This window comes from Ixodes scapularis, unplaced genomic scaffold, assembly GCF_016920785.2.
Source record: "Ixodes scapularis isolate PalLabHiFi unplaced genomic scaffold, ASM1692078v2 PGA_scaffold9__187_contigs__length_104089568, whole genome shotgun sequence".
Classification (NCBI taxonomy): domain Eukaryota; kingdom Metazoa; phylum Arthropoda; class Arachnida; order Ixodida; family Ixodidae; genus Ixodes; species Ixodes scapularis.
The window spans coordinates 50,629,808-50,642,924 of record NW_024609884.1 but is presented as its reverse complement, the minus strand read 5'-3'; positions in this window follow the sequence as shown (position 1 = coordinate 50,642,924).

Below are 13,117 nucleotides of genomic sequence, written 5' to 3'. Positions count from 1 at the left end.
CTAGAGGATGCCGGGAATGAAGTAATCATAAGTTTATTTAGGTGATTGCATTTCTGTGCCATATGCACCGAAGTACGTCAAAGTGCTTACCATAATAAGTACTGATACACTTTTTTTAATGCGAGTAGTTTGCGCCATTATTACGTGAAAAGATCATTTACCTCTATATTTGAGAAGTTATTTAGACGTTCAATTGTGGGCGGTTCCCTAATGTCTAAAGGTAAGCTCGTGCCCTTTGCTATGGCTAGCGCGTGTGGCTCTGATGAATGATGTCACCATTTGACCGGCACTAGATCACGTGGCTGCTTGGCTGCGATTTGGGGGGGGGGGGGGGGGGGGATTGAACCCTGCTCGTGCACTCTAAAAAAAAAAATAAAATCCCGTGCGTCTGCTTTCCTGCACAACACTCGGAGAGCCAATCACCACAACTTAAGGAGGCAGCTCAGCGAATGACGATGGCTAAACTTATGTTTAGACCAAAAAACGCAGTCTGAGTTATGACATTAGGCAATGCAAAACGTCACGCTTGCATTGCTTAATGTCACAACTCAGACTGCGTTTTTTGGTCTAAACATATGTTTCGGCATCGTCATTCGCTGAGCTGCCTCCGTAAGTTGCGGCGATTGGCTTTGCGAGTTTTGTGCGTGAAAGTAGACGCACAAACTTTAGAGTGATGTTTAGCTGACACCTCTAATAAGGCCCCAACTGTTCATGGACGCGGTCAAGACATTTAAATAAAAACCAAAATAATTTTGGGAGTGGAATGACAGGCTTGAAAATCACATTAATGAGTTCAATGAGTTCAGCTGAATTTTAAAAGTATACTGTGTTTACTCGAGTAATAGCTGCACTGTTTATGAAGAAAACCGGAGGGTTCGCTTTTCCGCGGAGCACGCGGATTGCCAATCACCGCGATCGACAGCATGATTCCTGCAGTTTACAGGATAGAGATAACGTCGTCGCGCGAAGATATGATCTGCGAAGGTTTCATTTGTATGGAGACTCGTGTTCTCGATCTAGTTATTCGCCATGTTATTTATGCGCAACGCGATGATTAGCTGTACATGTGCTTTGCGGGAAAGTAGACACAAGGGCCTTGTTCATAAATAGTGTGGCTATTACTCGAGTAAATACGGTATTTACTGTCCACATGCTGAGTTCGCATCATCATACATTGCTATATTTAAAATGTGACTGATTAGCATAATTAAATTTCATTGGCATTTTATTTTTGCTTCGAAATAAATGCTATGAAGTGTCTGCAGAAAACCGGGAAGGTTTAGAAGCGCTGTTTTAACTGTACAAGTCAACTAAATAATCTTAACACAGTATTCCCAGCAGAATTAATGAGAATTTCAATTTTACATACGTGACCGGACACCCATGGTGGTGACGTTTTCCTACTCGATGATAGATCCTTCCCGAGCGCACCTGTACACTCTAAAAAAAGCCCGTGCGTTTGCTTTCCCGCACAACACTGGAAGAGCCAATCACCGCAACTTACGGAGGCAGCTCAGCGAATGACGATGCCGAAACATATGTTTAGACCAGAAAACGAAGTCTGAGTTGTTACATTAAGCAATGCAAAACGTCATGCTTGCATTGCTTAATGTCACAACTCAGACTGCGTTTTTTGGTCTAAACATATGTTTCGGCATCGTCATTCGCTGAGCTGCCTCCGTAAGTTGCGGTGATTGTCTCTCCCAGTGTTGTGCGGGAAAGCAAACGCACGGGCTTTATTTAGAGTGTAGAAACTTGTGAATGATTGTGAGACTGTGTGGTGAAAAGTTATGTTTCAGAATGGTGAACATATCTTGTTTGGTGCTTTTCATCATAACCCCAGTGGGGGCAGCCTTTCTCCCTTCAAATCGCCTTCTCATACAGTGTTGAGTTTAGATTCGAAGTTTTTATTGGGCCGCGATTTCAAGATGCCTGATATGTAGTGGACTAACAATTCACCCGCGCTTTCTTGCCGCTCTGCACTTTTCCTTGAATTTAGTACTATGATCGCCACTAACGGTCTTTATCAGTTTGTTGATTTCTCCAAACGTCGTGCAAGTGACTGTGCATCAACGCCTGACTTGTTTTTTTTTTGTTTTTTTGTTTTTTTCAATTCCACCAGCTTAGTTCAGTCCGTCTTACCGATCCTGGTATAAGTGACCATGACGGTATCCTAGCTAAAGTTTCTTTTGGACGACCAATGGTCGTGCTTTCCCCTCTTCGAAGGGTGTGCATTTTCGATAAAGGTAGTTACGGCTTGATTACGCATAATCTGGAAGATACATTTGAGGAGTTAGTTACAATCAGTGCCACGTCCAGTGTTGAAGATCTTTGGAATTTATTTAAAAAAACAACCTGCTCTCGATTGTTCATTGCCATCCCAAATTGTTTTAGGTAAAAAAGGGCACAGCACGCCGTGGTTTACCAACGGGATTAAGCGCTTACTCAATAGAAGATGTCGCTTCTTTTGAAGGTACCTGAGCCAGAGGACTGATGAATTAAGAAATTGGGAACAGCGCGCAAAAAAGACGAGGACAACGAGAGTAGAACACAGGACAAGCGCTGACTATCAACTGAAGTTTTATTAAAAACGGCTCAAACAACAAAACGCCACAAAGCCAACCAACGCTGAAACAACCAATGGCGTGTCGCTCACCATGCATCTATAAAATATATCTCCTTTTTGTGAAGATAAACCGAAGGCTGGCTGACGGCAGTGCCCCGAGTCAGCTTTTTCGATTGCCATGCATGCGCCTCCAGCACCTCTCTTTGCACTTGTGTGCGCCCCCTGCCAATGATTACGGTATCTTTGAAGACGGGGTGACACAAGGAGTCTCTGCAGTGTCTGACTGATGAAATGTTTAACAGGCTTTATATTTTGGGCAAACAAATTAAGCTGAAAATAATAAGTGCCAAATATCACTTTTGTTCCTCCCAAGGTGAAAAGCTTAGGCGTAGTCCAAATGAGATGTGGAAGTTTGTTAAGGCTAATGACAAAGAAGATAGTACTATTCCTCCTATAATAGCTGAACAAGGTTATGGCATTAATGATGTCGACAAAGCGAACTGTTTTAATGATTGCTTTAAGTCAGTTTTTGCAGTTACTACAAGAAACATACTGTGGGAACCAGCTTCTTGTAAATTTGAGGCTGTCAGATATCACTGTATCGTATGCTTGAGTTGTAAAAACTTCTTTCTGAACTGAAAACTAACTCTTCCACTGGCCCAGATCCAATAATTTGTTTTGTATTAAAATTTTGTGCACCCATTATTGCCAAGTTTCAGGTTGTCTTATTTAAATTATCTCTATCGTCAAAAAAACAGCCTCAGGATTAGAAATTCTCGAATGTTCTTCCTGTGCATAAGAGTGGTCCCCGTACTTTGGTTTCCAACTATACACCCATTTCACTAACCAGCTTGTGTTGAAAGAGTATTGAACAGATAGTTTACTCGAACTTATTTCATCACTTGCAAACAAATAATTTTTGTCCAGTTTCAACATGGCTTTAGGGCAGGCTTCTCTTGCGTCACTAATTTAATCGAATTTTCGTATGATGTGTTTTTTTCTTTTGATTCTGGGAAACAGGTTGATTGTATAATGTTAGACTTTAGTAAGGCTTTTGATACTGTTCCACACACTTTATTGCCTTTAAAACTCTCATCTTTAGGTTTACCTGTTTCTGTCCTTGGTTGGATAGCAGACTGTTTAACCTGTCGTTCCCAAAAATTAGTCATTAATGGCTCAGAATCTTACTTTGTTTCAGTAAGTCGGGCGTTCCCCAAGGATTCGTGTTTAGTCCGCTTCTGTTTTTAACCTATATAAATGATACAGGCTACGGAACTACCTCCAAAATAAGATTATATTCAGATGATTGTGAGTTATACAAAGATATATATAACCAGGGTGATGCTGCCGCTTTAAACTCTGATCTTGATCAAATACTCACATGGTGCAACAAATGGAAAATGAAACTAAATTTTGCGAAGTATAATTGTATCCGTTTTTGCAGGAAGCGTCTAAACATACAGACTAATTACTATATAGGTGCAAATCAAATTACCCTGGCAAAGGATATGAGGCAGTTGGGGCTATTTTTTCATCGAACCTAACTTGGAACACTCATGTTGAATTTATAGCAATGAAAGCAAGACGTGCACTTAACTTTAGAAATAGAAACTTCAAACACGCACCTCGTAACGTCAGAGAAATACTACACATTTCTAACTTACGCTCCTTCTTAGAATATGCGACTGTAGTAGGGGATTTCGGCACTAAAATCTTATTAACAAACTTCAGGCTATTCAAAATCGCTCTGTCCGTTTTGTTATTAACTCTTTTTATACTGATATGAGCGTCACGCCATTAAAAAAAGAATCAATGTCATGGGACTCGCTCGAACTCCGCGGGAGGTTATCAAGGTACGTTTTTCTAAATAAAGTGGTTCGTGAACGGACCGACATTGATAATAACATCTACCTAAAACCCCCTACTTTTACTTCCCAGAGACTGGACCACACGAAAAAAAAAACAAAAAAAAACACGAGAAACGGCATTCCGCACATCTGTTTTTCAATCGTAATTTTTTCCACGAACAATAAATCAGTGGAAAAAACTCTCCGAAGCTGTTGTTTCAACTTCGGATGAAAATTATGATTGTCTTCTAAGGCGTTATTTACACGAGAATGAACCTTGACAAATCTATAGTTCTGCATTGTGCTGATGTTAGCAGCTAATAGTAGATATGTGTATGTTGTGTTCAGGTTTTTTTGTGATCGCGCATTGCATCAATTGTAGCACATGTTAGCATGTCTTGATATTTTCTGGATTTCCATTTGAGTATTTGTTGTGGTTATATGTAAGTTAGCACTCACAATAATGACCCCAGGGCGAAATGTAGGTAACGAATAAATAAATAATAAATAAATAAAACGAAGGCTAAGCAATTCCTCCAAAAGAGTTTTTGACTGGAACCAATAACATCATTCTAAATTCCAAACTGTCGATTCAAGAGCACATTAAAGTAGGGCTCAAATTTTCCCATGTTGATTTACAAGAGAAAGTGGTGGATGTGTTCCGGTATTTATTTTTAAAATATCCGTGTATTTCGATTCTTTGTTTGACGGGGCTCTAGAAACGGTGATTATCGGTGGAAAAAAGATTATGAAAAACTAAGAGTCCTAATCTTAGAGGAGAGGGTTTCCACAAAACCAGTCTTAGCCGGAGCAAACATTTTCAGAAATCGGTGTTTCTCAGTTCTCACTGATTTTATGTTTTTCACACCAGCACATGCTTGCCGGTGTTTATAACGTGAAACGTTCTTCGGCTAGGCGTTCTGCATTTTGTGAAGCCCAGATAAAAGTCTGCTCGCGAGGCTCTACACTGAATGGTTTTAAGTGGGGGAAAGAGGCGTGTTGCAGTAATTGAACGTCAAAGACTTACGGTATGAAAACTAAATGAATTTAGGGTGATTTCAGATAAGATCGACCAAAGGGTGGCTGGTCGACATTTTTAAATCAACTGATGTTTTTATATGACATTGTCTAGTGTCTGGTATAAACGAATCCACACTTAGTTTTGACCAGAAAAAAAAATTTGGAGACAAGAAAAATCGTAAGGCAGGGAGAGGTGGACAGTTGCAATAACGCGCACTGATGGAGGGGGCAAGTTTGAAAGTGAATAATTAAAACAATAAACTTAGGAGAATTTTAAAACTTTTTACAAACAAACTATGGGTACAACTTGCTTGTAATATAAAGTAATAATATTTATTAAAAATCTATTTAGTTTTCTAAAAATTGCCAAACATGCCTGCTCGAACGACAAATGGCAAACTTTGGAAATCTGTATCTCATGAAATAATTTAATCATTATTACATAACTTGCAGACATTATTTTACTAATATATGGCTATTATTGAAAAAATAAATAAGGTATCTGAGTGACACAATAGTTACAATATATTTAGGCAAACATGGGAAAAAAATCAAACAAAGAAAAATTCCAATGCGAATAAAAAAAAAACACCACCTTCGATTTTTTTTAAATTTGGGTACCCTGTTATACTCTATTTCGGCATTCATTTCTATTAAAACATGTTGCATCATTGCATTGTGAAAGAAGAAACAACTCCCCGAAGTAGGGTCCTTTTTCAAAGCCTACACTTAGCAGTGTCCTATACAAGAAGTGACTCTGAGTTCCAGTTTCATGAAACTTGCACAAATCTTTTATATACATTTATTCAGATGAGGTCATTGATAAAAAGAGCGATCGGTCACACAGTAAAAGGGAGGAGAAACTATATACAGCATTTTACATAAGCGTACAAAGTGGTATCATATTAGAGACTAATGATTTGAGAAAAGATGATGCAGTGTGAAGTTGTACCTTCCGGTATATTTTACATCTAGAGTAAAATAAATAACTTTACTTCCACACACAAAAACAAAGATATAATAGTAAGATATTTAGGTTGGCGCTGTATTTACGATTACAAACAATTTCAGGTGACGGATGCCATAGTGCCTAACTGGAGCAGCTTCGATGCTCTCGGTGTATGAATGAATCGTGGCAAGCCGATATATTTTATCCTGCTCGAGGATAACATTTTGGGATTTTTTTTATAGTGATCAGATAAAAATTATTAGTAACCACCAACAAAAACAGTAGGTTAAATACCCCGTGAAGAAAAATGTGATAAATAAGATGTCCCTGCATTCAAAATGAGCAGTCCTTGGGAAATCAAATTCGGCACTTTACGCTAAGGTTTTCCTCGCTGTACCCATTTAATAAAGTTGCTTCCAAGCAGATCCGACTGTCCGTGCTACATATACGTCACAGGTACCTTCTGTTGATGACTTGCTGAGCCGCCACGCGTGCCAAGACTCAATGCCAGGGAAGGCGCGCACCGTCAGCCACTCTTCTTTCTTTTGTTCACGATACCGAACAACCTCATTTTCGTCCAGATATACAAGATGCATGCCTTTCAGTTTCTTTGATAGAACGCTCACCATTGTCCTGGCCGTCTGAATTGCGCTTACTGAACGTTCTCTCAGGTTGTTCAGCGTGGCCTGGTGCTTCACGAGTCCGCCAACTCCGTCACATGCATTTTTCCCATGTCCAGATGCAGAAAATAACCACTGGGCTTGTGGGCAATCGTCCTTTGCAAATTGGTGAAGCTGGTAGCGATTCTTGAAATGACTGGCGGCGCCGTCACTTACGTACGTCACGTACGAGTATACCGCAACGTTGTCTTCAACCCACTCCTTCACTTTTTCTAGAGCCAAGCAAGCGTGAGCGGCGTCGTGACACAGGTCCTCACTGATGATGGCAAAGCTGTTTGTAGATTTTCTTGTCGTCACTACACATGTAAATATCGAAACTTGTTTTGTTTTTTTCCAGTGATATGCTTGCACTTCGTCAGGAAGCACGATGGTCCAGTTTTCAGCAAAGTCAAAATGAAAGACAATGCTCCCGCGTTGCATGCACTGTTTTTCATCGTAGATCGCTTTACCTTGCGTTTGCCGGATATGGTTGTGAAGTACCCAACTTCCAACCGTCACTTGGATGACTTTTAGGGAAGTCTCAGGTTCCAAAGTTTTTTTCACAAGGTCGCCGGACTCCCATGTTGCAAGCACAATCTCTTCATCCTCCGGGATATCAAGTTCCTGGAGTGTAAGAAACTGGCCTTTTGGGCAGTGATCACAGTCTCCTTGAAGGCACAGTTCTGTTGCTGGGTCGCACAGAAATGCCGAGCTCATTTCACCAGTGTTGAATGTTGAGCCTGTAACGTTCTCTAGAGCGGCAATACAAAGATAATAATTGGCGCAGCGCACACAAACGCACACTTCCTGGTGTGGAATACATTGGACCCATCTAGGGCGCAACGAATAAAATTTCGTTAGCCCAACGCCGGAATCGGGATGCTTGTCTTTGTATATACGGAAGGCCTCTCGTATTGAGCGTGTCATGAAGCGCTTTGGCACGAACGTTTTCTCTCCGTTGAGCATGACAGAGATGACGTCCTTCTGGTTGGGACTTTGGCGCGAACATTGTAGCTCGTCTTTCGTGAAGTACTCTAGGGCAGCAGACAGGTTCTCAGGGCTCACCTTGCACCTCGTGTAAGGATCCGGCTCATACCACACGCCATGCTTTTCCTTGAGTTTTCGGGATTTACTGATGAGGTACATTGAGGCCTGTGGAATCATCTTTTGAACCTCATTCTTCGTCAGTGTTGACGGCAGGAGTGTAAGCAGTTGACAACGTTCCCGGAGAGAGGTGGCGGTTTCAAAGGCCTGCCGAAAGTTGTCCACCCACTCAGTGCATGTGGAGCATGTTGGTTCGGACGACCCCGATGGTGCGTCCCTGTCGTACGCAATACGTAGCCTTGAGCGTATATTCTTGACAGCAACCTGCTCCAGTTCTGTCTGCTTTCTCTTGACATAGGCAGGCCTGTCCCGACTTCTTACGACGCTTGGTTGTCTCAGCGGCGACACATCTGTAGGTAGTATGCTGCGATTTAGATCTTCAATTTCTTCTTCAGCTGGCACAAATATGCCAGGGCACTGCTCTGAGCTTCGCATCGAGATCTCCTTAGTGATGTGCATGAAGCAATGGTAGCACAGGTAGTCCGTCGACTCACTTTGGTGGAACAGTCAGGCGGAAGAATTTGCTTCAACGAGTTTAGGTCCAACTCGCCAACACTTCGAAAATTCCGCTGCTTTGGTATAGTCTTTTTGTGTTTGCAAAAGTAATCTGCACAAAACACTCGTTCGGAGCTCCAGGACGTCTTCATAATGTATACATAAATAATAGAAATTAAACCCCAACTGATGGCATATAATTGCCAAGTGAAAGAACTACTGGGTGCACAAGTGACAAGTCCGAGGCTGAGGAGCTCACTCACTGCAAACGTACATTTGAAAAGAGAGGTCACAACTGAGGCTGTCGGCAAAGCTTGATCCACGTCAAAGGAAGAAAGAGGGAAAGTCTCCAGACAAAAAATTGTGGTCAGCGGCCTTCGAAAAAGACTTTCCGGAATCGCACTGTCGTCCCTCCACGCGCTGATATGAAAGCACCCGAGCTTCTACCACGTGGTTCATGACACAGCCTGAGCCATGTCGGCGACCGGTTCGCGAGGGGTTGGCGGTGGGGTTACGTTGATGGTCACTCGGATTAGCCCTTGCTGTACTGAGCTACCGCCTGCAGTGCCTTATCGCCGGCTGGTGTCAACAACGAGAACACACACACCCTGTCTACACCAAAACTACAAGCGTTCACCGCACACGCGTCGCCGCCGCTTTTAAGCTTTTGTGAAATTGCTTTCTTTTGCCGCGGAGAACCGCCTTATCTTAACTACGCGCCTGAAATCCTTCCAGGCGGGCGTACACAATATCAAGCGTTTCGAGAAATGCCCGTGGAGTAGAACTATGGGAAAATTCGGAGCCCGCGATGTCGATATCGTCGCCGTTGTGTTAGTACGCCGTCGCGTACTGCAGTCCCCCGTTGGGGGAGGGGGGGGCGGTCTTACTACGATAACATGGCGACAGCGTTTACACTCTATGTATTTACGCGAGGCTCGAGTATTTGGGGATAATGCTGCCGGTTGGTGTGCCCCTTTGTGCCTGATATTATCGCCCGTGACGCCAGCGAGTGAGATGGCGACAGGCATGACTGCTCAGTAAACAGGCGTCGGCGGCCATGTTTTGCTGGTTGAAGCGAACCCCCTTGTCCTTGACAGCGAGCGGGGAAATGCGAAAAAAAGATTGTATCGGCCGTTTTGCCAGAACTAGCGACGAGTGTCGTCTGCGGTTTCCGGCAACTATTTTGCCATAATCGTGAGCTTAGCGAGGAAATGATTTTTGCTAGCCACGGAACACTACCACGCAGAAAGGGAATGCTTGAACATGTTTTTGTTCTGGATATATATCAGGGATATATATATGAGAGAGAGAGAGAGAGATGAAGGTAGAGCGGAAGAGGGAATAGCATATAGTGTCGCAGGAGAATAAAGTAAACAAAGTTCCTAGTGGCCGATGGCTGCATGATCTTTTCTCGGATCACTAGTCCGTAATATGATACCTCTTTGTACACAGTAGTTTCTCCTTAATTTAAGTGTGTGAACGATTTCTTTAGTTATCATTGGCCTCATCTGAATAAAAATATATAAAAGATGTGTGTTGGTTTCATGAAACTGGAACTCAGAGTCAGTTCTTGTATAAAACACTGCTAAGTGTAGGCTTTGAAAAAGGACCCTACTTTGGGGAGTTGTATCTTCTTTCTCAATAAAATGATGCAACATGTTTTTAATGGAAATGAATGCCGAAATAGAGTATAACAGGTTACCTAAATTTCGACGGAATGGCGCTGACGGGGAATGACGTGTCTGACAGCGCTCCCCCGAAGGGCGTATGCGGCGCGTGTGCTGTGCGTTTCTACGGGAAGCAACAGTTCCTCATCTGCTCCGCCGGTTGTAACCGGCGTTTCCACTGTAAGTGCATAAACGTAGGCCAAGAAGAGTACAACGTTTACATGGCAAGTGGTAAGAGCACCTTCAAGTGCACGGGCTGTACCAGGAGACGCAGCCTGTCACCAACGAACGCCGGCACGAGTTCTCCTTCGGGTGATGTGAATACTACTGACGCAACGCTGGACGAGGATGCGCTCACCGCACTGGCTGGAAACTTCCCCCCACCCGGTCTTGTACGTGTCATCGAAAGCCTGTCAAGCAAGCTCGATGTACTAAGGCCGAGATCATGTGCCTCAGGGCTGATAACAACAGTCTTCGTTCAGTGGTACAACAACTGCGGAAAAACGTCATGGAAAGGATGCCACTTCCGTCATCCTCGCCGCCCCTGTACGCCTCCGTGACCGCACATTCGTCTGTCGTGTCATCTGTCGCGTCATCCTCGAGATCGACTCGGGACGCGCCAATTCCATCGTCTGGGCCTCCTTCAACGCGTGAGGCTTTCGACGCATCTCCCCGACGGCCTGCTGGGACCACGAACCCGGAAATACTTTCTGGAAATGGTGCGCATGCAGCTACCGAAATCACCGACGATGACGGCTTCACCATGGTTAGACCAAGACGACGTACCAAGCCGTCAACTGGAACAGCTAAAACAATAAAGGTGACTGCTGTTCCTCGGTCAAAACGCCCTTCAGCGTTGTTTGTTTCTAGGCTTGCTCCGGACACGAGTGTCGCCGACGTGATGGCACTAATCGCTCCTTTCTTAGAGGGAAAGCCAGTCATCTGCTCCAAGATGATAGCTAAATTTGATTCCTACTCTTCTTTCCACTTGTCAGGCGACGAGTCAGTGTTTAATGCTATCAACAATCCTGAAGTGTGGCCAGAGGGCAGCATTTTTCATCAGTTTTTTGGCCGACTTGACAGCTCCCGTGTTCACCCTGTTAGCGAGGTAGATAGTGGAAATGGCCCAGAAGGTTAGTGTTTTCTATCAGAATGTAAGAGGCTTACGTACGAAGGCTGCCGAGTTTATGTCAAATTTGGTAGGTTCTCCGCACAATATTTATTGTCTTTCTGAAACGTGGCTTTGCAATAGTTTACCAGACACTAATTACTTCAGTCCGAAATTCAATGTATATCGCCGAGATAGAGACTATTCTTGTACAGGGCAGAAGCTAGGCGGTGGTGTTTTGATTGCCTGTGAAGTCTCTGTTGCCTCGCATAGAAGGTTTGACCTTGAATCTTACTCGGAATGTGTATGGGTGGAAATTAAGGCAAGTGACGGTTTTAATTATCTTTTGGGTACGTATTATTTTCCACCTCTTTCTGACCAGACAGTTTTTATTGAGCATTTTGAGGCAATCAGAAAACAAACTAATTTCGATAAGTATCGTGTGCAAATATATGGAGACTTTAATTTACCAGGTGTTGACTGGGCACTTCAAAATGTGAATAGCAACAGCATCACAACTAACAAAGCATCTTCGTTATTATCTTTTATAAACTTCTGCGGGCTCGAACAGCACAATACGATAAAAAATAGCGTAGGAAATATTCTTGATCTTGCTCTTTCGAATATACCGATTTTAAACTTGAGTCCTGCCTTCGATCCCCTTGTACAGATCGATGTTTTTCATCCACCTTTTATTGTCCAGTTTTATCTTCCCTTCAGGTCACGAGTATCGTGTATGCCATCAAATTATTGCTTTTCGAAAGGTGATTATATGAGTGTTTATAGATCTATCGAGAATTTTGACTGGAGCAATGTTCTTGCTATCTCGGATGTCGATCGCGTTAGCGAGACGCTTACCTCAGTTACTAAAGATGCTATCGATAGCTTTGTGCCTAAAAACATAAACAAAATTTCCATCTATCCTAACTGGTTTTCGCAAGAACTTAAAGTATACCTGCGCAAAAAAGAACATTTTCACAGACTCTTCAAAAATACTGGTTATACACTTTGGTACACCAAATTTAGCATATATCGTGCTTTAGCAAAAAAAATTGTTCAAGCGTGATAAACGTTTTCACCTCGATAGCGTTGAGAATAGCTTGATTCGTCGACCAAAAGAGTTCTGGCAGTTTGTAAAACACCACACGCGCGATGCAAGTCGAGGCATCTGTTTACGTGATGATGTAGTGCACACACCGGCCTATCATTCGTCGCCTGATGACGTTGCAAATATTTTTGCCGATTATTTTAGCAAATGTTACACTAGCGGCCACGGGTCTTTCCAGCCTGGTGACGATAAGATAAGCTGTCATGACTTCTTGCATTCCGTACAAGTGGATCATGTCGAAATTGCGGAAGCGATAAGAAAATTAAAACCAAAGTTTTCAAGTGGTGTTGATGGTATACCGAGTTTTATAATCAAAGAATGCGGTGATTTGTTTATTCCCATTTTAAAGCACATATTTAATCTTTCGCTTAGTTCTGGGGTCTTTCCATCTCTTTGGAAGAAATCAGTATTGTTCCGATTTCAAAGAGTGGTGATGCCTCGGTTGTTACGAATTATCGTCCTGTTTCTCTGCTCTGTGGGTTTTCTAAGGTTTTCGAGATTGTTGTACATACCCGGATGCTCTTTTATTTCCGTCAAAAATTAACACCTTTGCAGCATGGGTTCCTGAGTGGTAGGTCTGTCCAGACTAATTTG